Genomic DNA, 23981 nt, shown 5'->3' with positions numbered 1-23981 from the left:
ATCTGCTGCAAATGACCTCTTCAAAGTGTTGAAGAGCAAAGATGTCACCCTGAAGCCTAAGGTGCACCTGACTCAACCCACGGTGTTTTAGATCACATCATATGCATGTGAAAGCTGGACAATGAATAAGGAAGATCAAACAAGAATTGATGCCTTTGAATTGTGGTGTTGGTGAAGAATATTGAATATACCATGGACTGCCAAAAGAACAAACAAATCTGTCTTAGAAAAAGTACAACCAGAATGCTCCTCAGAAGCAAGGATGGCGAGACTGGGTCTTACATACGTTGGACATGTTGTCAGGAGGGATCAGTCCCTGGAGAAGGACATCACGCTTGGCAGAGTACAGGGTCAGTAGAAAAGAGGAAGTCCCTCAACGAGGTGGATTGACACAGTGGCTGCAACAATGAGCTCAAGCATAATGATTGTGAGGATGGCTCAGGACTGGGCAGTGTTTCGTTCTGTTGTGCACAGGGTCGCTATGAGTCGGAACCGACTCGACGGCACCTAACAACTACAACAACAAGTAAGCTTAGAGAAAAATCCAAACTCAGCTGAACTCACTTGGAAAGCCCAAGTGGATGGAGAAACCAAACCACCAAACACGTTGCCATCAAATTGATTCCAACTCATAATGACCCCACAGAACAGAGTAGAACTGCCCCATAGGGCTTCCAAGGCTGTAAATCTTTATGGAAGCAGACTGCCCACCTTTCTCCCATGGAGTGGCTGGTGGGTTCAAACCAAGCACTTTAAGCACTGAGCTACCAGTGCTCCTTAGTGAATGGAGGAGGCCAAAAAATCTCAATTTTATTAGAGGAGCAACAATTTAAAGATGTGTTTCTCAAACTTTTAGTATGCATGTGAACCACATGAGGATCTTATTCAATACAGGTTGTGGTTCCGTAGATCTTGAGTGGGGCACAAGAGAATATTTTAACAAGTTCCAGGTAAGGCTGATGCTACTAATTGGGGGCTACAGGTTAAGTAGCAAATGTTGAAGGTGAGAGCTGGTTTATGCCTCTCCACCGTGTGCCTCCAGCTGCTGTGCCACTTTGAGAATATGACCTTGTGCAGATTGGTCTGTGAAAGATAAAGAACCTTGACTGACATCATTGGGCTATTAGGAATCTCTGAAAAAAAAATCAATAGCAGAAAGTGCAAGGGTCTTGGCATCATAAGTCTGGAGTGGGCTCCAAGTTCTAGGGTCATTAACTATGCTAATTCTATGCTAATAAACTCTGTGACCCTGAATGAGTCCTTTAACCTTGCTGAGACTCAGTTTTAAAATTTGTAGAATAATCTCTATCTTCCTACATCTGGGGATAGTTTTTAAGATCAAATGATAGTAATATTAATTGTGTAATTAGTGTGTGTCGGGAACTATAATAAGCCCTTTACATGTATTAACTCATTTAATCCTCACAACAATCCAATGAAGTAGATACTACTATTATCAGGGCCTCTCTAAGGGTGTGCAGGGCTCCAGACTAATTTTTTTGTGGTACCCCTGTCTTTTTACAAAATTAATGGGCCCACATGAGGTACACAGATGAAGATTTAGAATAGGTTTAGGGAATAGGAACTTTCGTATTTGTTCATTACCCAATCAGAGCAAGTGAAGATTTTTTGCAGTGTCCAGACAGTGTCACTTCCTGTTCAGGTCCAGGAATTACCCCTTTATGTCCTTTATTGTCAAATATGTCATTCCAAGCTAAGTTAATATCTCTTACCATGTACCACAGGAAAAAGTAGCAGTATTGCTATTACTCAAAATGCCATGTGTGTTAATTTTCTATATTGCACAACAAATTGTCACAAACTTAGCAGCTTAAAATATCCATTTACTAGTTCACAGTCCTCAGGTGAGAAGTCTAGAAATGCCATAACTGGGCTCTCTGCTCAGGTCTCAGGAAGTGCAATCGGGCTATTGACCATGCCATATTTCCTTTTGCAGGTCCTGGGGAGGAATCAATTTCTAAGCTCATTCAGGCTTTTGGCTGAATTTAGTTCCTTGCAGCTGTTGGGCTCAGGCCCCCATTTCCATGCTTGTTGCTAGCCAAGGTTTGCTCTTAGCTTCTACAGGGAACCCAGATTCCTGCCACATGGCCCCTACCATAAGCCCTCTCACACTTCAAATATTTCATACTGGATAGAGCCTGGTCATTTTGAAGAACTCACCTGATTAGGTCAGGCCCACTAATTATGAACTCTCTTTCTTAAAATCGACTACGTCATAGAGTGTAACGTAATCCCAGGAGTCAAATCCATCACATTTTTAGTTCTGAGGATTGTGCAGAGCATGCACGCAAGGTAGCAGGAACCTTGGGAGCCATCTCAGGATTCTGACTCCATATCATGGCACCTTGGAACCTGTTTGTATTAAAATATAGATATTTTTGCCTCTGCAGCTTCCTAATAACACTTACTTAGTGCTGATTATATCATTAGCCCTGGTACAATGGATAAGTGTTCTGCTGCTAACTGAAAGGTTGATGGTTTGATCCCACTAGTGGCTCCACAGGAGAAAAAACCTGGCAAACTGCTCTTGTAAAGATTACAACCTAGGAAACCCTGTGGGACAGTTCTACTCTGTCTTATAGGGTTATTAGGATTCAGAATCAATGGCACGTAACAACAACACATATCATTATCCATGACCTTGCATCATCCGTTGTGTCACCCTGACATAGTGGCTTTTGGTTGTTCTCTCAAAGGTTCTTATTGTGCTTTGTTGCTGATGACCACAAATACGAAACTTCCTCAGAATATGCAGGAAAATATGAATGATAATTGCCTTAGTTATCTAGTGCTACTATAACAGAAATGCCACCAGTGGATGGCTTTAACGAACAGAAGTTTATTCTCTCACAGTCTAATAGGCTAGAAGTCTGAATTCAGGGCACTAGCTCCAGGAGAAGTTTTTCTTTCTCCGTCGGCTCTAGAGGAAGGTCCTTGTCATCAGTCTTCCCCTGGTCTAGGAGCTTCTCAGTGCAGGGACCCTGGGCCCAGATGACATGCTCTGCTCCTGGCACTACTTTCTTGGTGGTATAAGGTCCCCCATCTTTCTGTTCACTTCTCTCTTTTATATCTCAAAAGTGATTGACTCAAGATACAACCTAATTTTGTAGATTGAGTCCCACCTCATTAACATAAATGCCTCTAATTCTGCCTCAGTAACATCATAGAGGTAGTATTTAGAACACATAAGAAAATCATACCAGATGACAAAATGGTGGACAATCACACAACACTGGGAACTATGGCCTAGTCAAGTTAACACACATTTGGGCGGGGGGGGGGGGGGGGACACAGCTCAATCCATAACAATAATTAATTTTCTGTTTATATTCTACTTACCATTCAGAATTTTGTAGGGCAGAAAACACATCTCCAACTAAGTCTTCTCTTGAACTCTTCAGTTTGTAATCACTGCATTCCTAAAATGTGATCTCTTTAAATGTTGACTAAATCCTTGTCTTCTACACACTATGGGTAGGATAGGAGAAGGACCCATGGTCACAGTGACAAAGTCAATCCCATTTATACAAGGAATATTCAATACTTATCTGGAATGACCTAAGAACATATTATCACCTCATTGATCAGAGGCAAGAGAGGACATTGATAGCAAGGATCAGCTGGCATTGGGGGCCAATGGTCTTGAAAGCCCTCAGATGAGATAGTCATAGTCATGCCAAGAGGACTGCATGAAACCTGGTACAAGGCCTGCAGACAGGATTGGGGAACAGCCCTGACTGTGTGTCATCCATCAGTGGGGACACACAGAAAAGAAGTGCCTACACCAATTCTGCCACCCCTCAGATTGTGTAGACCAAAGGCAGCAACATAACTGGAACACAATGGGCGAGAGCTAATGCATGAGCCCACACACATAACTTAAAACCAAGGATTGATGGTGGACCATCCATAGTCCAAAATGTTGAACCCATCCTTTGTTGGATAAGAGTGAGAGTCACCCAAAGTAAGCATGTCGACACCATTCTGGTGGCCTAAATTTGGTCTATCCCATAAAGGAAATACTGCTCAGGCTAGCAGAAGCAGTCTAAGCACTAGGTTGCTCCTCTGGTCCTGGAGGCTCAGGATGGCTCCTTAGATAAAAATCGTGGAGCTCCTCAGGGTATGCACAAAAGAAATTGAAACAGTATTGGCTGAAAATTTTCCCAATTTTGTAATATACATAAACTAAAATCTTTAAGAACCTCAGGCAATCCCAAGCAGGGTAAATATAATGAAAACCACCCTTAGCAAATCATAGTCAAACTGCTGAAAACCAGAGATAAAGAGAAAATCTTAAAAACATCCAGAGAAAAAGATATAGCACAAGAATGATGGCTAAGAACTCATCAGCACCAATGATGGCCATAAGATGATGGAATGATAGGTTTAAAAAGAAAAAAAAAAAAAGACAACCTAGAATTTAATATTCAGAGAAGATATACTCTGAAAATAAACGTATAATAAACAAATCCTCAGATACACAGAAGCTGGGAAAATTCATTGCCAACACACAGATTTGCACTACAACAAAGGCTAAAGAAAGTTCTTTAGTTTGACTAAAAATGACATCAGATAGAAAGAGTTATGTAGAAAGGAATGAAGAACACAAAACATCATAAATATGTGTCAAAAAACCAAAGACTATTTTTCTTTTAAAAACTTTTCCAGAAGAAAACTGACTGTTTATTGCAAAAGCCATACATTATGTTGTGAAGTTTATAAAATGTAGATGTGAAATATATGACAACAATAGCTTAGATCATGGTGGGAGAAATGGAATTAATTATACTGCTGTAAAGTTTTTACATTTTATGTAAGATGGTATGGTATTAAGTAAAAGTACATGTGATAAATTAAGGGTACATATTTTAATACCTGGAGCAACTGTTAACTAAATAACACGAAATTATTGTTAAAGAGCCATTAGAAGAATTAAAATGGAATACTAAAAAATATTTTATTAACTCAGAAGATGGTAAGAAAAGAGTACTAGAAGGAAAAAAAAAATCAGCCTAATAGAATACAAAAAGCTGGATGTTAGATTAAATCCAACAATATCAATAATGTCATTAAGCAGATATGATCTAAAAATTTCACATAAAAGGCAGAGATTAAAAGACTAAAAGAGCAAGACCTACTATATGCTATCTTTGAAAAATGCCCTTTCAATATAAAAACACAGATAGGCTAAAATTAAGAGTGAAAATTGATATTCTGAGCAAACACTAATAAAAAAGTTCAAATGGCTACATTAATATCAGCCAAAGTGGACTTTAGAGCAAAGAATATTACCCAAGATAAAGAACATCTCATAATGACAAAAGGCTTAATTTATCAAGAAGGCGTTAAAAAAACAAAATAAAAAACAACCCATTGCAGTCAAGTTGATTCGTAGCAACCATACAGGACAGAGCAGAACTGTCCCATAGGGTTTCTAAGGCTGTAAATCTTTACAGGAGAAAATCATCAGGTCTTTTCTCCCTCAGAAAGTCTGGTGGGTTCAAACTGCTGGCCTTTTGCTTAGCGGTTGAGCGCTTAATCACTGTGCCACCAGGGCTTCTTCAAGAAAGCATAACAATCCTAAATGTGTATGCCCTACTAAAAGAGCTTCAAAATACAAAAGGAAAAATATGACAGAAGTAAAATGAGAAACGAGAAATGCACAATAGTTAGAGACCTTTAATATTCCTCTTTCTAGAAATGACAAAGTAGAAAAATATAAGAATATGGAAAGAGAACTTTTGCTCTGGGTTTAACTGGAGCTGAACTTGCAATCTGCCTTATACAACTCAAAAACTGTACGAAATCTATCAAGCATTTTCAGACATTGACAACAGCCAGCCCAGAATTGTGAAACCTGAGAAAGGAGTGAAAGGAGGTGATCCTTATGATAACGTAGCATTCTGCCTGGCAGCATTTTTCAAACTGTGGTGGAAAGTGGGGTAACCCAAGCAGATTAAAAAACAAACCATTGCCTTCGAGTTGATTCCGACTCTTTGTACTACAGATTACAGATTACAAGGGTTGAAACCCTGGTGGCGTAGTGGTTAAGAGCTACGGCTGCTAACCAGAAGGTTGGCACTTCAAATCTAGCAGGCACTTCTTGGAAACTCTATGGGGCAGTTCTACTCTGTCCTTTAGGGTCGCTAAGAGTTGGAATTAACTTGACGGCAAAGGGTTTGGTTTTCGGTTTTCACTAAGTAGAGGAGACTTAGAGTCCAAGGAGCCCGTTGTTCTTAGGTGCCGAGTGGATTCAGACTCATAAGGACCCCAGGTCTGCCCCATAGGGTTTTCTTTCCTGTACTCTTTATGGAAGCAGGTTGCCAGGTCTTCTCTCTTGGAGTGGCTGGGTGAGTTGGAACCTCCAACCTTTCAGTTAGCAGCCCAGAGTTTAACCAGTGGTTGCAATTTGTGGAACAAGAGCCTTGAAGAGAAGGAAGCCACACAGAGAAAGGGCTTCAGAAACCTGCATAGGGTTTCCCTTGAGTCTGTTGCTGAATAATACACATGCATAGGGTGAAATACCCTGAGGACAGGCAAAAAACAACTAGGGAGCTATAAATGGAACAATTCCTAGAGCTCACTCTAATCTGGGAGATGTTGGAGTCATGACTAGCCAGAGTGAGGAGTACTCGTTGATCATGCAGGGCACTCAGGAGAGACAACACCAGGAGGGCCATGCCTTAGTGCTAGAGCTAAACTAAGGGCTGATCTAGAACCCACTCCAACAAAGCCTAAAAACAAGGCTTGAAACAATCAGGCTAATCTGCAAGAAATTTAATCGCCACCCAGGACAAAGTTCAAAACTCTTTGAAGGACAAGAGCATAATTCAGACACTCAACAATGTAAAAATCACAATGTCAAGTATCCTATAAAAAATCTAGCAATGCCAAGAAGCAGGTCATTCTGACCTATGTTGTTGTTGTTGTCAGGTGCCGTTGGGTCAAATTTGACTCAGAGTGACCCCATGTGACAGAGTAGAACTGCTCCGTAGGGGTTTTGAGGCTGTAGCCTTTATGATGGCAGATTGGCAGACTGCCAGATCTTTCTCTCAGGAAGGCACTGGGTGGGTTAGAACTGTCATTACGACCTATAACCAGGAGAAAATCTGTCAATATTTACAGACCCAGTAAGAGCATAAATAATGGAATTAGAAGACAAAGATATTAAAACCTATGTTAAGTATGCTAAAAGATTTAAGGAAAAATGTGAAGATTGTGAGAAGAGAATTGCAGGATAAAAAAATAAGCAAATGGAAATTGTAGAGATGAAAAATACAGTATCTGAAATGAAAAACTCACTGCAAAGGAAAAATACAATACCAGAAATAAAATCTACCATATTAAAAGTATTTGACAAAATTCAACACCTATTCATGATCAGGGGCCCTGGTGGCACAGTGATTAAGAGCTCAGCTGCTAACCAAAAGGCTTGCAGTTCAAATTCACCAGCCACTCCTTGGAAACCCTATGGGGCAGTTCTACTCTGCCCTATAGGGTTCCTATGAGTTGGAATCAAGTCGAAGGCAAAGGGTTTGGTTGTTTTGGTTCGGTATTCATGATACAATCTTCTCAGAAAACTGGGAATAAGAGGTTACTGTATAGGGTTGCTATGAGTCAGAATCGACTCGACGGCAGTGGGTTTGGTTTGGTTTTGGTTCCTCAACCTGTTATTTAAAAAAGCGAAAACAAAACAAACAAAAAAACAAAAAACCCCAGTGCTGCCCAGTCAATTTCACAATTGCGACACTATAGGACAAAGTAGAACTGCCCCGTATGGTTTCCAGGGAACACCTGGTGGATTGGAACTGCTTTTTACTTAGCAGCTATAGTTCTTAACCACTGTGCCACCAGGTCTCCCAAAATGTTATAGGTCACTATAAAAGAAAAAAATTATAGCTAATATCATGCTTTGAAGTTGAAAGACAATGTTTTCCCCAAAAGATCAGAAAAAATGCAAGGCTGCTCATGGTCACCATTTCCATTCAATATTGCATTTAACATTCTAGCATGTAAAATAAAGCAAGAAAAAAGAGGTGAAGGACATACATACTTAAAAGGAAGAAGTAAAACTGTCTTTATTCACAGAGGAATAATTGTGTATGTAGAAAGACATAAGGAATCTACAAAAAATCTACTAGAACTAAAGATGAATTTAGGAGGGTCTTAAGATACAATTTTTTTAAGATACAAAGTCAATATAAAAATGAATTATACTTATATACTAGTGGTAGACAATTAAGAATGAAGTTTAAGAAACAACTAAGTTAGCAGTGGCACTGAGTAAAGAAAAGACAAATATTATTTTTAAAAAGGTATGCAAGACCTTTACACTGATAATTATTTAAAAATTGTGGAGATAAACTAATAATGACCTAAACAAATGGAGAAATATTGCAAGTTTCTGGATCAGAAGACTCAGTATTGTTGTCATGTTTCCCTAAACTGATTTATAGAGTCAACAATTCCAATCAGAATAACAGGAGACTTATTTTTAGATATTAACAAGTTGATTCTAAAGTTTCTATGGGACTGTAAAAAACCTAGAGTAGCCAGAACAAATTTGACAAAGAACACAGTTGGGAGGCTTACACTATTTGATTTCAAGGCTCGCTTAAAGCTACAGTAGTTAACACAATGTAATATTGGCATAAAAATAGACAAATAGGAATGGATCAGGGAAGAGAGTCAGGAATACAAAGAGAAGGAGAGTCCTTATTCAGCTTCTGCATACAAATTAGAATTTTTTGAGTCTTCAGCAATACAATTGTCTTAGAAGACGTGCTTCAAAAAAAGAGAAAATAATTTTTTAAATTCCTTTAGTGATCACGAACATATCATGAGCTAGGGCTGGGTGATGAGATTCAGAGTCTCTTCCTTCATGTAGAGACAAGATTGATCTGTCATTAAGGCTGCACTAAGAGGCAGTGCCTAGGAAGATGAGTACTGATCAGCGATATGCTTAAATACAGTCCATCCCAGAGAGGAAGATGAAAACCTGCCCTTTCTGTACAACCAAAGTGTGGGAGAAAAATGGAGACATCTAGAGAAAAAGGTAGAGAAGTGGCCAGATGGGAGGGCTGAATCAGTCCATCAGCTTTTGCTTCATAACAAACCATTTACTGTCTTTAAGGAGTCCCTTAAAGTAAAAAAAAAATAATAATAATTTTAAAGTAGAGGTACTGAAGGAAGATGTCCAAGCTGCACTGAAGGCATTAGTGAAAAACCAGGCTCCAGGAATTGACAAAATACCAATCGAGATGCTTCAACAAACAGATGCAAAGCTGGAAGGGCTCACTTGTTTATGTCAAAAAATTTGGAAGACAGCTGCCTGGCCAACTGACTGAAAGAAATCCATATTCATGCTCATTCCAAAGAAAAGTGATTCAACGAAATGCAGAAATTATCAAAGGATATGATTAATATTACATGCAAGTAAAATTTTGCTTCAGCAGCCCATTGACAGAGAACTGCCAAAAACAAGCCGAATTCAGAGAAGGACTTGGAATAAGCAAGATAATTGCTAATGTCAGAAGGATCTTGACTGAAAGCAGAGAATACCAGGAAGATGTTTACCTGTGTTTTACTGACTAGACAAAGGCATTCGACTGTGTGGATCATAGCAAATAATGGATAACGCTGCAAAGAATGGGAATTCCGTAATACTCAAAGGTGCGCCTGACCTAAGCCATGGTATTTTCAACTGCGTCATATGCATGTGAAAGCTGGACCATGAATAAAGAAGACCAAAGAAGAATTGACGCCTTTGAATTGTGGTGTTGGCAAAGAATATTGAGTTTACCATGGACTTCCAAAAGAACGAACAAATCTGTCTTGGAAGAAGTACAACTAGAATGCTCCTTAGAAGCAAGGATGGCAAGACTGCGTCTTACATACTTTGGACATGTTGTCAGGAGGGATCAGTCCCTGGAGAAGGACATGCTTGGCAGAGTACAGGGTCAGTGGAAAAGAGGAAGACGCTCAGTGAGGTGAATTGACACAGTGGCTGTAACAATGAGCTCAAGCGTAACAACGATTGTAAGGATGGCGCAGGACTGGGGAGTGTTTCGTTCTGCTGAGCATAGGGTCACTATGAGCCAGAACCAACTCAGCAGCACCTACAACAACAACAACAATTGTGCTCATGTGGAACCTGTACACAGACCAAGATGCAGTCGTTTGAGCAGAACAAGGGGATGCTAGATAGTTTAAAATCAGAAAAGGTGTGCATCAGAGTTGTAGCCTTTCGCCATACTCATTCAGTCTGTATGCTGAACAAATAATTCAAGAAGCTGGACTATCTGAAGAAGACCAGGGCATCAGGATTGGAGGAAGACTCATTAACAACCTGCATTTTGCAGATGACACGACCTTGCTTGCTAAAAGTGAAGAGGACTTGTAGCACATACTGATGAAAATCAAAGACCACAGTCTTCAGTATGGATTATACCTCAACATAAAGCAAACAAAAATCCTCACAACTGGGCCAATAAGCAAAATTGTGATAAATGGAGAAGAGATCGAAGTTGTCGAGGATTTCATTTTGCTTGGATCCACAATCAACACCCATGGAAACAGAAGTCAAGAATTAAAGTGACATATCGTGTTGGGCAAATCTCCTGCTAAAGACCTTTTTAAAGTGTTAAAAAGTAAAAATATCGCTTTGAGGACTAAGGTGTTCCTGACCCAAGCCACGGTATTTCCAATTGCCTCATATGCATGTGAAAGCTGGACAATAAATAAGAAAGACCAAAGCAGAATTGATGTTTTGGAGTTATGGTGTTGGTAAAGAATATTGAATATACTGTGAAGTTCCAGAAGAATGAAATAAATCTGTCTTGCAAGAAAAAAAAAGACCCAAAATCTGTCTTGGAAGAAAAAAAAAAGCTTTTTTTTTTTTTTGTCTTGGATGAAGCACAGCCAAAATGCTCCTTGGAAGTGAGGGTAGTGAGACTTCATCTCAAGTACTTTGGACATAGTATCAGAAGAGACCAGCCCCTTGAAAAGGACATTGCCATGGACTGAATTGTGTCCCCTCAAAATATGTGTCAACTTGGCTAAGCCATGATTCCCAGTGTTGTGTGGTTGTCCACCGTTTTGACATCTGATGCAATTTTCCTACGTGTTGTAAATCCTACCTCTATGTTGTTAATGAAGCAGGATTAGAAGCAGCTATGCTAATGTGGCAGGACTCAATCTACAAGATTATGTTTTGTCTTAAGCCAATCTCTTTTGAGATATAAAAGAGAGAAGCGAGCAGAGAGACAGGGGGACCTCATACCACCAAGAATCAAGAGCAAGGAGAGTAGCACGTCCTTTGGACCTGGGATCCATGCGCTGGGAAGATTGATAACAAGGACTTTCCCCCACAGGTGACAGAGAAAGAAAGCCTTCCCCTGGAGCTGGCACCCTGAATTCAGACTTCTTGCCTCCTAAACTGTGAGAGAATAAATGTCTGTTTGTTAAAGCCATCCGCTTGCGGTATTTCTGTTACAGCAGCACTAGATAACTAAGATAGACATCAGGCTTGGTAAAGTAGAGGGTCAGTGAAAAAGAGGAAAATCCTCAAGGTGGTGGATTGACACAGTGGCTGCAACAATTAGCTCAAACGTAACAGTGATTGTTAGGATGGCACAAGACCGGACAATGTTTTGTTCTGTTGCACCTAGGGTCGCTATGAGTTGGAACTGACAAGATGGCACCTAACAACAACACCTAAAAGAGTCCTTGAGTAGTGCAAATGGCTAATGCTCTTCACTGCTAATGGAAAGTTGGCAATTTGAGTCCACCCAGAGGAAACTCAGAAGAAATGTCTGTCACTCTACTTCCACAATATCAGCCCCTAAAAACCCTATGGAGCGCAGTTCGACTCTGACACACGAGGGGTCCCTCATCATCTGACTTTAAGATAAATTGATTAGTCTGTATTATTCAGGCAAGCCCAATGTAATAAAACTAGTCCTGAGGAAAGAGGGAGGCAGAAGAGTTAGTGTCAGAGTGAAGTGATGCAAGAGAGACTTCACTGGCCATTGTGTTCTTTGATAATGGATGAAGGCGACCATGAGACAAGGAAAGTGAGTAGCCTCCAGAAGCTAGAAAAGGCAAGAAAACAGATTTTCCCTTAGAGCCTCTAGAAAGGAAGGCAGCCCTGAAGACACCTTATTTTGGCTCAGTGAGACCCATGTCAAACTTCTGACCTCCAGAATAATAAATTGGTATTGGTTTAAGCCACTAAATTTGTGGTAATTTGTCACAGCAGCAATAGGAAACTAACACACACTCTCTCGTAACTTGGAGGGAGGATGGAGACCATCTTCTGCCCAAAGCTGAGCACTTCCCTCTAGGTGAGGTCAAGACTCAGGGCACTAACAATGTTTTTTTTTTTTTTCTCTCTCTCTCTCCCCATTTCAAGTTCTCCTTTTATCTTCTGGAGAGGATAGAGGTGGAGAGGATAAATATTGAGACAGTGGCTGGGGGCAGCAGTCCCTGCTTTGCTACATCTTGGTAAATTCTGGAAAGGGTGGGTGCCTGGCTCTCTAACCTGCAGCTCTTTCTAGAGCACAGAGGTACTTACAGCTTTTCAAGCCTTGCTCTGGGCCCCTGTTTCCAATTCCAAGGCAAGAGGAAAATATCAACGATATTCTTTCACATTGGCATAACTGAGTGCTGGTCTACATTAAAAATTTTAAATGTATACCATGTACATATTCTACATGGCATGAAGCACAGATTCAAAGGAGCTCTTTCCTGCCATTACTAATTTTTATTTTTTAGTGATGAATATGTGTGCATAGTATCAAAGTCTAGTACTAATATTAGGCTGATAGTTGAAAACATCAGTGCCTTGCCTCTTTCCTAAGAGATATTCCATTTGCAGCCTGGTTCTGGTACTGGAAGAAGCCCTGGTAGCACAGTGGTTAAGTACTCAGCTGCTAACCATAAGATTGGTAGTTCAAACCCACAGCTGCTCTGTGGGAGAAAGATATGGCAGTCTGTTTCCATAAAAATCACAGCCTTGGAAACTCTATGGGGCAGCACTGTAGGGTCACTGTGAGTTGGATTCAATGGAATGACAATGGGTTTGGTTTCTGGGTTTTGGTACCGGGCAGAGCCAGGGACTGGGTGACTGGACCTTCATTATTCAGTACCTTGTTTTCAGCACAGTGACTCATCACTTCCTCAGGCTTGCCTCTTCAGGGAGATTACCTGGCAGAGTGTGGTGTGGGTGTGAACCTGGGGGTGTGAAGGCTCAGTCAATCTGTTTTCAAAACCACTCCATATCTGGACTTCGTTTGGAGGGTCCTAGTCCCTCTCATCCCTGTGTCTTTGAGGTTCCATGGTATGAATCAGCTTGCCTATTATTATCATCACCTCCACCCCCAACAGACGAGCTCGGTCTCAGCATCTCTGCTCTGCTAAATCAGTTATGACTCACCCATCTATTTTCCAACCTTCAAAACTCTGTTGACAATCTGGTCTGCTCTCATCTCCTCTCCTGTTCTCTAATCTGTGTATAAAGGCATAAGATTGTATACCCGATATCTTTTTACCATTATTGAAGGGGATTCTGGGATGGGCGGAGGTAACCATATGTGATCAGTGGGCCTTGTTCGTCCACAAATCCTCTTCCCTTTGTTTCTTAAAATTGTTTAATCATGCATGAATATTACCTGCAGGCAACAGTGCAAACATCACAATTCTACTTCTCTGAGTAAAAAACAAGCCACTTCTCCCATTTTGAACCCCTTAAAAGTGCCCATAATCTAATGCAATTTAGTAAATCTATAAAGCTTGTGTGCTCCCAGAAGCAATTTAGATAAAGTAGCAAGCATGGTCTCCACTTGAGGTCAGTTTATAGCTGGTTTCCATGGTCACAGGAACTATAAAAATGGAGTAAATAAATAATGAAATGTAGTGTCTTTCTTCTCAGCACTACACATTTATAGTATTCAAATATTTACATGTACAGCAAATGTACTGAGTTTTCAAAAATATGAAAATGGGTTACATGTTTCCTAAAGGGCACACTTTAGCTACTGGCAGTTCAAGGGACTTAAATCACAGTCTTGCTTTCGACAAGCAGATACTTAAAAACTAAAAACTAAACTGAATCTTTCAGTATTTTAGTTTACTTCCAGTAAACTCATCTTATTGAAATACAATCTTTCAGTATTTAAGTGTACTTTCAGAGATCATTCACTTTCCCACAAAAAGACTGACTTCATTTCTTCTGATTTGTTAGGGATTAAGTCATTTGGAAGGAGCCCTGGTGGCACAATGGTTAAGAGCTTGGCTGCTAACTGAAAGGCTGGTGGTTCAAACTACCAGCCACTCCTTGGGAGAAAAGACCTGGTGAGCTGCTCCTGTAAAGATTCTAGCCTAGGAAACCTGTGTAGAATACGTACATGGTATACAGTTAAAATTTAATGTGGACCAGCACTCAGTTATGCCAATGTGAAAGAATATCATTGATTTTTTCCACTTGCCTTGGAATTGGAAACAAATAATCTGAAAAGCTGGACTATATGAAGAAGGACACAGCATCAGGATTGGAGGAAGACCCATTAACAACTTGTGTTAGCAGATGATACAACCTTGCTTGCTGAAAGTGAAGAAGACTTGAAACACTAACTGATAAAGATCAAAGAATACAGCCTTTAGTATGGATTACACCTCAACATAAAGAAAACAAAAATTCTCCCAACTAGACAAATGAGCAACATCATGATAAATGGAGAAAAGATTGAAGTTGTCTAGGATTTCATTTACTTGGATCCACAATCAACACCCATGGAAGCAGCAGTCAAGAAATCAAACAATGTATTGCTTTGGGCAAATCTCCTGCAAAAACCTCTTTAAAGTGTTGAAAAGTAGAGACATCACTTTGAGGACTAAGATGCGCCTGATCCAAGCCATAGTATTTTTAATCGCCTTATACGCGTGTGAAAACTGGACAATGAATAAAGAAGACCAAAGAAGAATTGATGCCTTTGAATTATGGTGTTAGCAAAGAATACTGAATATACTGTGGACTCCCAGAAGAACGAACAAATCTGTCTTAGAAGAAGTACAGCCAGAATGTTCCTTAGAAACGAGGATAGCAAGACTTCTCACATACTTTGGACATGTTATCAGGAGGGACCAGTTCCTGGAGAAGGGTATCATACTTGGTAAGGTAAAGGGTCAGAGAAAAAGAGGAAGACTCTCAATGAGATGGATTGACATTGTGGCTGCAACAATGGGCTCAAACATAGCAACGATTGTGAAGATGGCACAGGGCCAGGCAGTGTTCCCTTCTGTTGTATATAGGTTTGCTTTGAGTCAGAACCTTCTTGAAGGTGCCTAACCACAATGACATAAAATCATTCTTTCCAAATTGTTTCATTCCTGATGACTGCTACACTCTATCCTAGGTGCCTGAGATGAGGACCAAGAGGCAAATTTTGCTAAGCTCACAATTTCTAGGCTCACCTGGAGGTACAGTAGAGTGTTTTCAATTGATAGCTGAAGGCTCCAGAGAAATCACCCACGTTTAAGTCTCTCCCCTCTAGTCTTTGTTCTCGTTTTCTAGAACGCATTCCACATCCTCAACAAACAGCTGTATGTGTGTGTGTAAGTGCGCGCATGTGTGTGTGCGTATGTAAAAAATGCAGAGTTTAGGGAAATCCTGAGAGAGAAATCAGAAAGCCAAATCTTGACTAGCAATCAGGCTAAATCTGATCCTTTGGAGAAGCATACTTACTGAGTTTTGTGAAGGGTCAATCCCAAGTGAATGTTGCATTTAAGACAACTGAAAACTAGTCCATTTTTGTAGTCATCCAAATCCTTTCTCTTTGAAGACTGTTCAATATACTCAGAATTTTCTTTTTCTGTATAACTTTTCACTCTCCTCCAAGGGGAATGGTGAATACTTATAATTTTGATACGATCCCTCTGTATTTTTGGTTCTACCCTACTTAAAGCACTTAAAAGCACATAGGACTTTCGAAAAATGCAGTAATAACATTAAAGTAGTACACCTGCAGTGCAAAAGCTCATCAGTTCAGAATGAGTGAAAGTTAACTGGAACCAAAGTTGGCAGACGGGTGCTGGTGATCCAGACAAGACTACCCATTCATCTCCACCAAAAGCAATTCGGTTCCTGTGTTCTGAAATAGTATGTTATGAATGATTTTGTTGGGTTTGAAGATGTTGATTAAATGAAGGAGTTATAATGTTTATCCCATATTTGAGTATTATCATAAATTCCTCATGTGAGCCAGCAGCTATTTCTTTTTTTTAATAATTAAAAAAATTTTGTTGTTGAGAATATACACAGCAGAGCATACACTCATCTGACAATAAACCACATACCACAACTGTTTCTTCCCTCACATGGGAAACTTAGATGATTAGATATTTATTGAGTACCTGTATTTTCCAATACTCATAAAACTGATTAAAAAAACAAACCCAGATTATACCAATATAATTGCACCTCAGGTTTACGGTATCTGCCAGTAAAGAATATTATGGAATACTAGAACCTTGACATCTAATGATAAACTGAAAGTGATTATCTGTTTTATGAAAGCCTTCTTTTTTTTTTTTTTCCAGGAAAATTCATAGTATGACTCCTCTCAATAGCAATCTCCCCAGGAGAACTTAAAATATGATTCAATTTACACACACACTCTTAGAAATATATCTCCAAAGCCAACCACGGCTGTAGTAATGCTTTTTTTTCTGTATAGGTTCTCTCAATGCAAGACAATCCAGTCATAGACTTTCAGGAGCCATCTTGGTTCTTCAATGCATCTCATCTCATTTCTAAGCTCCCTCTAGTGTCTCAAAAGTATACGGTCCATTGATATTGGTAGGGAATCCTACAACAGTCAATTTGAAATCAGCGAATGAAACATTTGGAGTATGATTTTGAGAAGATCAGAAAGAATCTTTCAATTACAAATTATGTGTTAAAAATATTTCTAAGTTTTTTTTCCCCAAACACAAAAGTGTATTTAAAAGAAAATAAAAATGGCCCATTAGCTTACTACAGAGATAACCTCCTTTGATACTAAGAGGAAAAAATATATATATACAATGTATGCCCGTGGTTATAAATTCAAGCAGTATATGGAAAGGCACAAAACAGAGAGAGAAAGCCTCCTTTCTCTCCGCCTCCAGTTTCAGTCCCATAAAGTAACTCTTACTGTAGTCTCTAACGATTAATTTCAGAAAAGCAGACAAACCAAATGATGGGTCTTCTAGCACGTATATATCTATATATAATGTTGCCTTTAAAACATTTACACAAGAAGGATCGAACTATTCAGAGTGTTTTGTACCTTTCTCTTTTCACTTGGTCTTGAAAATATTTCCATATCACAACCTACAAATATGCCTTGGTTTTGACCATTACATAATATTCCTCCCTTTGGTTGCATTCTAATTTGTTAGTCCCATACTGATGGACTTTTTACCATTGGAAAAAATGCTACACTGAACATTCTTGTGCATACATTTCTTGGCCATTTTTGGAGGGTTATCCGAGGATAAATAGGAATTCCTGGGTCAGAGTACAAGAAATTGTACTAAAATATTATCAAATTGCCTTCCAAAGTAGCTCTACCAATTTATTTTTGTGGTACTGACTTTTTTTTTTTTTTTTAACTGATTTTGGTATCTTGGCATAAAATTAATGACAATGGAGAAGTAAAGAAATACCTAGCTAATCTAGATTCATAAATTCCAAATTTTCTGTTTATAACAGGTTTCACCTGAAGTTTTAATAAGAGCAGTTTCACTTTAGAGAATTTATTCAGAATTTAGGTACGATAGCTGATTAAGTGACCCCTTGGGTTAGGTATGTTAAGGTATATAATTATCTTTATTATTCAAAGGTACAGACTTTTTAAATATGAAAAGGACTTGTTTTTAATTTTTCAGTAAAGACTGTTGACATTAATGTCACTAAAGCTATATTAAAGTAGTGATAAGAAACACAATTTCTAAACACAATAATTTTTTCTCTTCTGCAATTCGCATTAGACATCAAAATATTCCTATTCAAACTGAAAAAGTATTCACTGCGGATTTTTAACTACATCATGTTATATGTACTTTGGCAAATCTTGGTTTAATATAAAATATAATTTACTTAATCACCTCCAAATAAATTTTCATTGCACATACCTATTTAAATATATATACATTTGACACATCTCTGAAAAAACAAAACACATATTTACTGTCTGTATTTTGTTTAAAAAAATTTTTTTTATTTTGTTTATTTTCATAAAAGTCAAACACTGAAATTAACTGCTTAGTTGCTGCATTAACAGATGAAACAATCAAGACTCAGAAGTGAAACGGAAAGAAGTTTTATTTCAGGCAGTTATATATAATTTTTATTCACCAATGGTTTTTTTTAATGTCATTGATAAGGACCCCTGGTAGTGCAGTGGTTAAGCACTTGGCTGCTAGTCTGAAGGTTGATTGTTGGAACCCACCAGCTGTTCCACAGGAGAAAGATACGGCAGTCTGCTTCCCTAAAGATTTCAGCCTTGGAAACCCTATGCAGCAGTTCTACTCTATCCTACAGGGTCGCTGTGAATTGGAGCCGACTAGAAAGCAATGAGTTTGTTTGTTTGTTTTAATGTCATTGATAGCTCACCTAATATAATTGTTTACTGCACATATTGGAAGCCAGTCTCTGAAAGCAGAATAATGACTGTTGTTAGAGCTTTGTATATACAATACACACATGTTCATAGTCCTATACACTGTTGTTATTGTTGTTAGGTGCCATGAAGTTGGCTCCAACTCATAGAGACCCTATGTATAACAGAACAAAACACTGCCTGGTGCTGTGCCATCCTCACAATTATTTTTATGCTTAAGCCCATTTTTGAAACCACTGTGTCAATCCATCTTGTTGAGAGTCTTCCTCTTTTTTCAGCTCTTCCCAGTCGTCTTTTGAGTGCCTTCCAACCTAAGGGGCTCATCTTCCGGCACTATACAAGACAGTGCTCCACTGCTATTCATAAGGTTTTCACTGACCGATTTTTTTCAGAAGTAGACGTCAAGTCCTTCTTCCTAGTCTGTTTTAGTCTGCAAGCTCCACTGAAACCTATCCACCGAGGGTAACCCTACTTTATTTAACATACTGGTGGCAAAGCTTCCAGGATCACAGAAACACGCAAGCCCCCACAGTATGACAAACTGACAGATGTGGTGGTCCTATACACTGAAAAAAAAAAAAAAATACACTAGTCAGTCAAAATTGTCAGACAATAGAACCAATCTTATTTACCTGCGGGCTGAGAATCTCACTTTTAAAGCCTCTATCTCTGAAATAGGAAGAAAAATTACTTTATAAGTATACCTATTCACAAACAGGTTTACCAGTCTACCTCAAAATAATCTACAGTATTACTAAAAATCTGAAGAAAGAAATTTGCCTACTCCAGAGATGTTCCTGAGCAAGAATGAGCTAAATAGTGTGTGGATAGGGTAGGATAGAGTAGTATAGGACAGGACAAGATAGAATAGGATAAGATGAGAATCGTTTATACTTGTTCTATAGTGTATTAAAAAAAAAAATTGTCGCCGAGTCAGTTCCAACTCATAGTGACCCTAACGGATAGAGTAGAACCGCCCCATAGCATTTCCAAGGAGTGGCTGGTAGATTTGAACTGCCAACCTTTTGGATGGCAGCTGAACTCTTAACCACTTCACCACCAGAGCTCCCTATAGTGTATTATAACATGGTACAGTATAGTACAGGAAAGTGGTCGAAAACCCAGGCTCTGGACCAAGACTTTATGGGTGCCAGTCTCAGTTTCATCATTTATTAGCCGTGACTTTTGGCAAAAACAGCAAATCACTGTCTGCCTCAGTTTCCTCACCTTTAAAATGGGAGTAAAAATAGTGCCTCCTTCACAGGGATTAAGAGGGATTAAATTGGGTTAAACGAGCCCAAACACGTACAGTGTTTAAAATAGCGTGGCATATTGTACAGACCACACATCTTTGCTGCTCTTGTTGCTGTTGTTAAGAAGAAGTTATTTTATATTGGATACTTGGAAATTTTCTAGAGAAGAAAGAGTGAATTAAGCTGAACATGATGAGCAGGGACACAAAGTATAAGACAATTTTGTGCTTTTGTTAAGAATGTGGTGATATTTCAGGAGTGAAAGAGGAAAATCTTGAAACCAGAGAAGCCTGATGTGCGGCAGGATGTTTTGACTAGGTCATTTTGACATGACCATTCTGGCAGCAATGACATTTTGATGTGATCATTTCGTCCTAACTGCACAAAACAGCTGCTTCAAAATGTAAAAGTCCTGTCTTATTATCAAATACTGCCAGTTTAGCCTCCACCCTCTCCTCCTCACCATATCCCCCCCCCACCCCACCCTTTCTGACCTATCCTTGATGTGCATTCCAATGCAGGGTGTATTTCATTCTTCTTAATTTAATGCATAAGAAGTGCTTTTTGTCATGATGTCTTAGTCACGTAGTGCTGCTCTAACAGAAATAACACGAATAGATGGCTTTAACAAAGAGAAGTTTCTTTCCTCATAGTAAAGTAGGCTAAAAGTCCAAATTCTGGGTGGCAGCTCCAGGGGAATGCCTTCTCTCTCTGTTGGCCATCTCATCAAACTTCTCCCAGACTCAGAGCTTCTCTGCACAGGAACCCTGGGTCCAAAGAACATGCTCTGCTCCTGGCACTGCTTTCTTTGTGTTATGAGGTCCCCCTGTCTCTCTGCTCTTCTCTCTCTTGTATCATCTCAAGAGATTGCCTCAAGACACAATCCAGTCTTGTAGGTTGAGTCCTGCCTCATTAACACAACTGCCACCCATCCTTCCTCATTAACATCATAGGTAGGATTTACAGCATACAGGACAATCATGGCCCAGCCAAATTGATAACACACATTTTTGGGGGGACATAACTCAATCCATGACACATGGTAATAGAAATACAAGGAAGCGTTGCTGATTCTTGGTCCACTTTTCACTACATTTCCTCACAGTATACTTGGGTTGTTGTTGAGTAGGGTTGTTGTTGTTAGGTGCCTTCAAGTCGATTTCAGCTCATAGTGACCCCATGTAACAGAGTAGAACTGCCCCATAGGCTTTTCTAGGCTGTAATATTTACTGGCACAGAAAGCCAGGCTTTCTCCCGCAGAGCCACTGGGTGAGTTTGAACTGCAAACCTTTAGCTAAGCGCTTAACTGTTGTACCACCAGGGCTTCTTTAGATGAGTAGGGTGGTTCCCACCAATCTCCTGCAAAGTCTTCCAAACAAGATATTTCCAGGAAGCTGCAGTAAAGTGAGCTGCAGCTCAGTTCAAATGCAGCAAAGCTCTGAACCAAAGATTAATTCTGGATCCAGTCATAAATCAAAACCAAAGGCAGGTAGGTACTTTTCATAGCAAATTGCCAATTACAAATTGGCACTAGTAAAATCATTAAACCACTGTTCTGCCTTCAAAGATAGTATGAAAAAACACAAATTCCAAAAATGATCTTAATTAGCAACTGGACAGAAGATTGATGAACAGAATTTATTGAGGGATTGATTGGTAGGAGAATTATATCACGCCTAAGAGTTTTTAAGAAAAAGCACAGAATACAATGTATATTGTATACACATAGAATGGCATTTTCTGGAATTGTAGCACTGCAGTAGTCCTAATGCAAGATTTCTGCCAAATGGGCTTATCACTGGATACTTTGGCCTGTGTATATAGACCCTCTTGTCTCTATTCCTGTTCTATCTTCCTTCTCATTATGGGTTTTGAGGCAGACAGAGCTGAGAAGCAATGTATACTGGAAAACTGCAAGTCTCTGGTATGAGGTGCTGGTAGCCCTTCCCATGTCAATATTGTGTTCTTATTTTTGGTGTTTAAATAGGAAATTTTAGAGATGAAATTAACAAAGGCACGCTAAGTCAACGCCACTTAATAGCCCATTTTTAAAATCTGTTGATTCTGGAGCAACTTTTACGGCAAAGTTCATCCACAAAGTCTTTCAAAATTGAAATACACCTCAGAACATTTGCTTATTATGGAAAGCTGAGAAAACACAAGCAGGAACACAATAACACAGCCTTGCTCATGACACTTCATGGGACTTGAGCGAATGGTGCAGTTCACAACCTGCACGGCCACATTCAGAGCCCTTGTTGGTTGCCAAAAGAAAGAGGACCTCATCCTGTTACTGCACGATCAGGTCCCACCCTGATTTGATTCTTGAATTGTTATGGCCTAAGCCTTTCTTGGGAGCCCTGGTAGCACAGTGGTTAAGAGCTTGGCTGTTAACCAAAAGGTCAGCAATTCAAATTTATCAGCAGCTCCCTGGAAATGCTATGGCACAGTTCCTCTACTCTGTTCTGTAGAGTCGTTATGAGTCAAAATGGACGCGACGGAGACAGATTTGATTTGGTTTGGTTTGGGTTTTAAACCCTTCTTGACTTAACTGTCTAGATGTTGTTGTTGATAGTTGTCGTCTAGTTGGCTCCGACTCCTGGTGACCTCATGTACAACAGAAAAAAATGCTGCCCTTCCTGTGCCACCTTCATGATTATTGGTGTGTTGGAGTCCACTGTTGTGGTCACTGCATATTCTGAGTGTCTTCCAAACTAGAGGACTCGTCTTCTATCACTATATCGGACAATATTCTGTTGTGATCTGTATGGTTTTCAATGACTGATTTTCAGAAGTAGACCTTTCTTCCTAGTACGTCTTAGTCTGAAAGCTCTACTGAAACCTGTCCATCATGGATGATCTTGCTGGTGTGCGAAATACCCCTGGCATAACTTCCAGTATTATAGTAACATATAAGCCACAACAGTATGCCAACTAGCCCAGAAAAGTAGTCCCTTTCAAATGTGGCTCCTAGTTTCTTTGGTGAGGTGACCTGCCAAAGGCTGTCCCAGGACTCAGGGATGATTGTTTCATCTTCCTCAGCTCCAGTCTTCTTATCATGCCACCTACTACACAGCTGCTCCAACAGCATATGACTCTCCTGCAAGCCCTGCCTGGGACAACTGCCTCTGGAGATAATTGTATTGATGCCACCACTCCTGCTTCCAAAGCATGGGCTGGACTGCCTGATATTCACATCACAACTAAAACCAGGCATAACTGTTAATAAGACTTCTCGAAGGCTTGGGAAAGAAAAAGCGGAAGGGTGGGGAGAGAAAGACAAGGAGAAAGAGAGAGAGAGGGAGATATGCATGTGTTACCCCCTCCCATAAAAACACACAACATGTGTTAAAAAAAAAAAAAATCAATATATTGGGCCATAAAAAAAATTCTTTAAAGCAACTAAAGAAACAATAACACATGGACTCCATTCTCTGACCACAATAAAATATAGCAATCAGAAATAAGAAGAAACTGGAAAAAAAAAATAAAGTCCCCATACATTTCTATACTAAGAAAAACCCACGAGCTTAAATAATTTATGAGTTAAAAAGGAAATTGCTATGAAATACATACCATTAAATGAATCAAAACAAAATCAGCATGTATCAAAACACAGCTGATGTAGCCAAAGTAGTTACTATAATTAGCCCAATAAAATCCAGCAAATTGGAACATTTCAGGTAGTGGTAAAAACTGCTCACCAGGAATTTTAGCCTCAAGTATTTAGGAATTTTTCCAAACTTCCAGAACTATTTAATCCTTATTTTATACCAATTGTTTCTGAGCTCTGCACCAAACCAAACCCAAACTCGTTGCTGTCGAGTTGATTCCGACTCACAGCAACCCTATAGGACAGAGTAGAACTGCCCTGTAGGGTTTCCAAGGAGCAGCTGGTAGATTCAAATTGCCAGCCATTTGCTTAGCAGCCGAGTTCTTAACCAATGTGCCACCAGGCTCCCGAGCGTTGCTTAATCTTCTGATATCATTTCTTCCTTATTCCAGAGAAGTCATATTTTATTTAATTTCTCTTGTTTCTTGGAGA

Source organism: Elephas maximus, chromosome 6 (assembly GCF_024166365.1).
Source record: "Elephas maximus indicus isolate mEleMax1 chromosome 6, mEleMax1 primary haplotype, whole genome shotgun sequence".
Classification (NCBI taxonomy): domain Eukaryota; kingdom Metazoa; phylum Chordata; class Mammalia; order Proboscidea; family Elephantidae; genus Elephas; species Elephas maximus.
The sequence above is the reverse complement of the archived record's forward strand: the minus strand, read 5'-3'. Positions refer to the sequence as shown.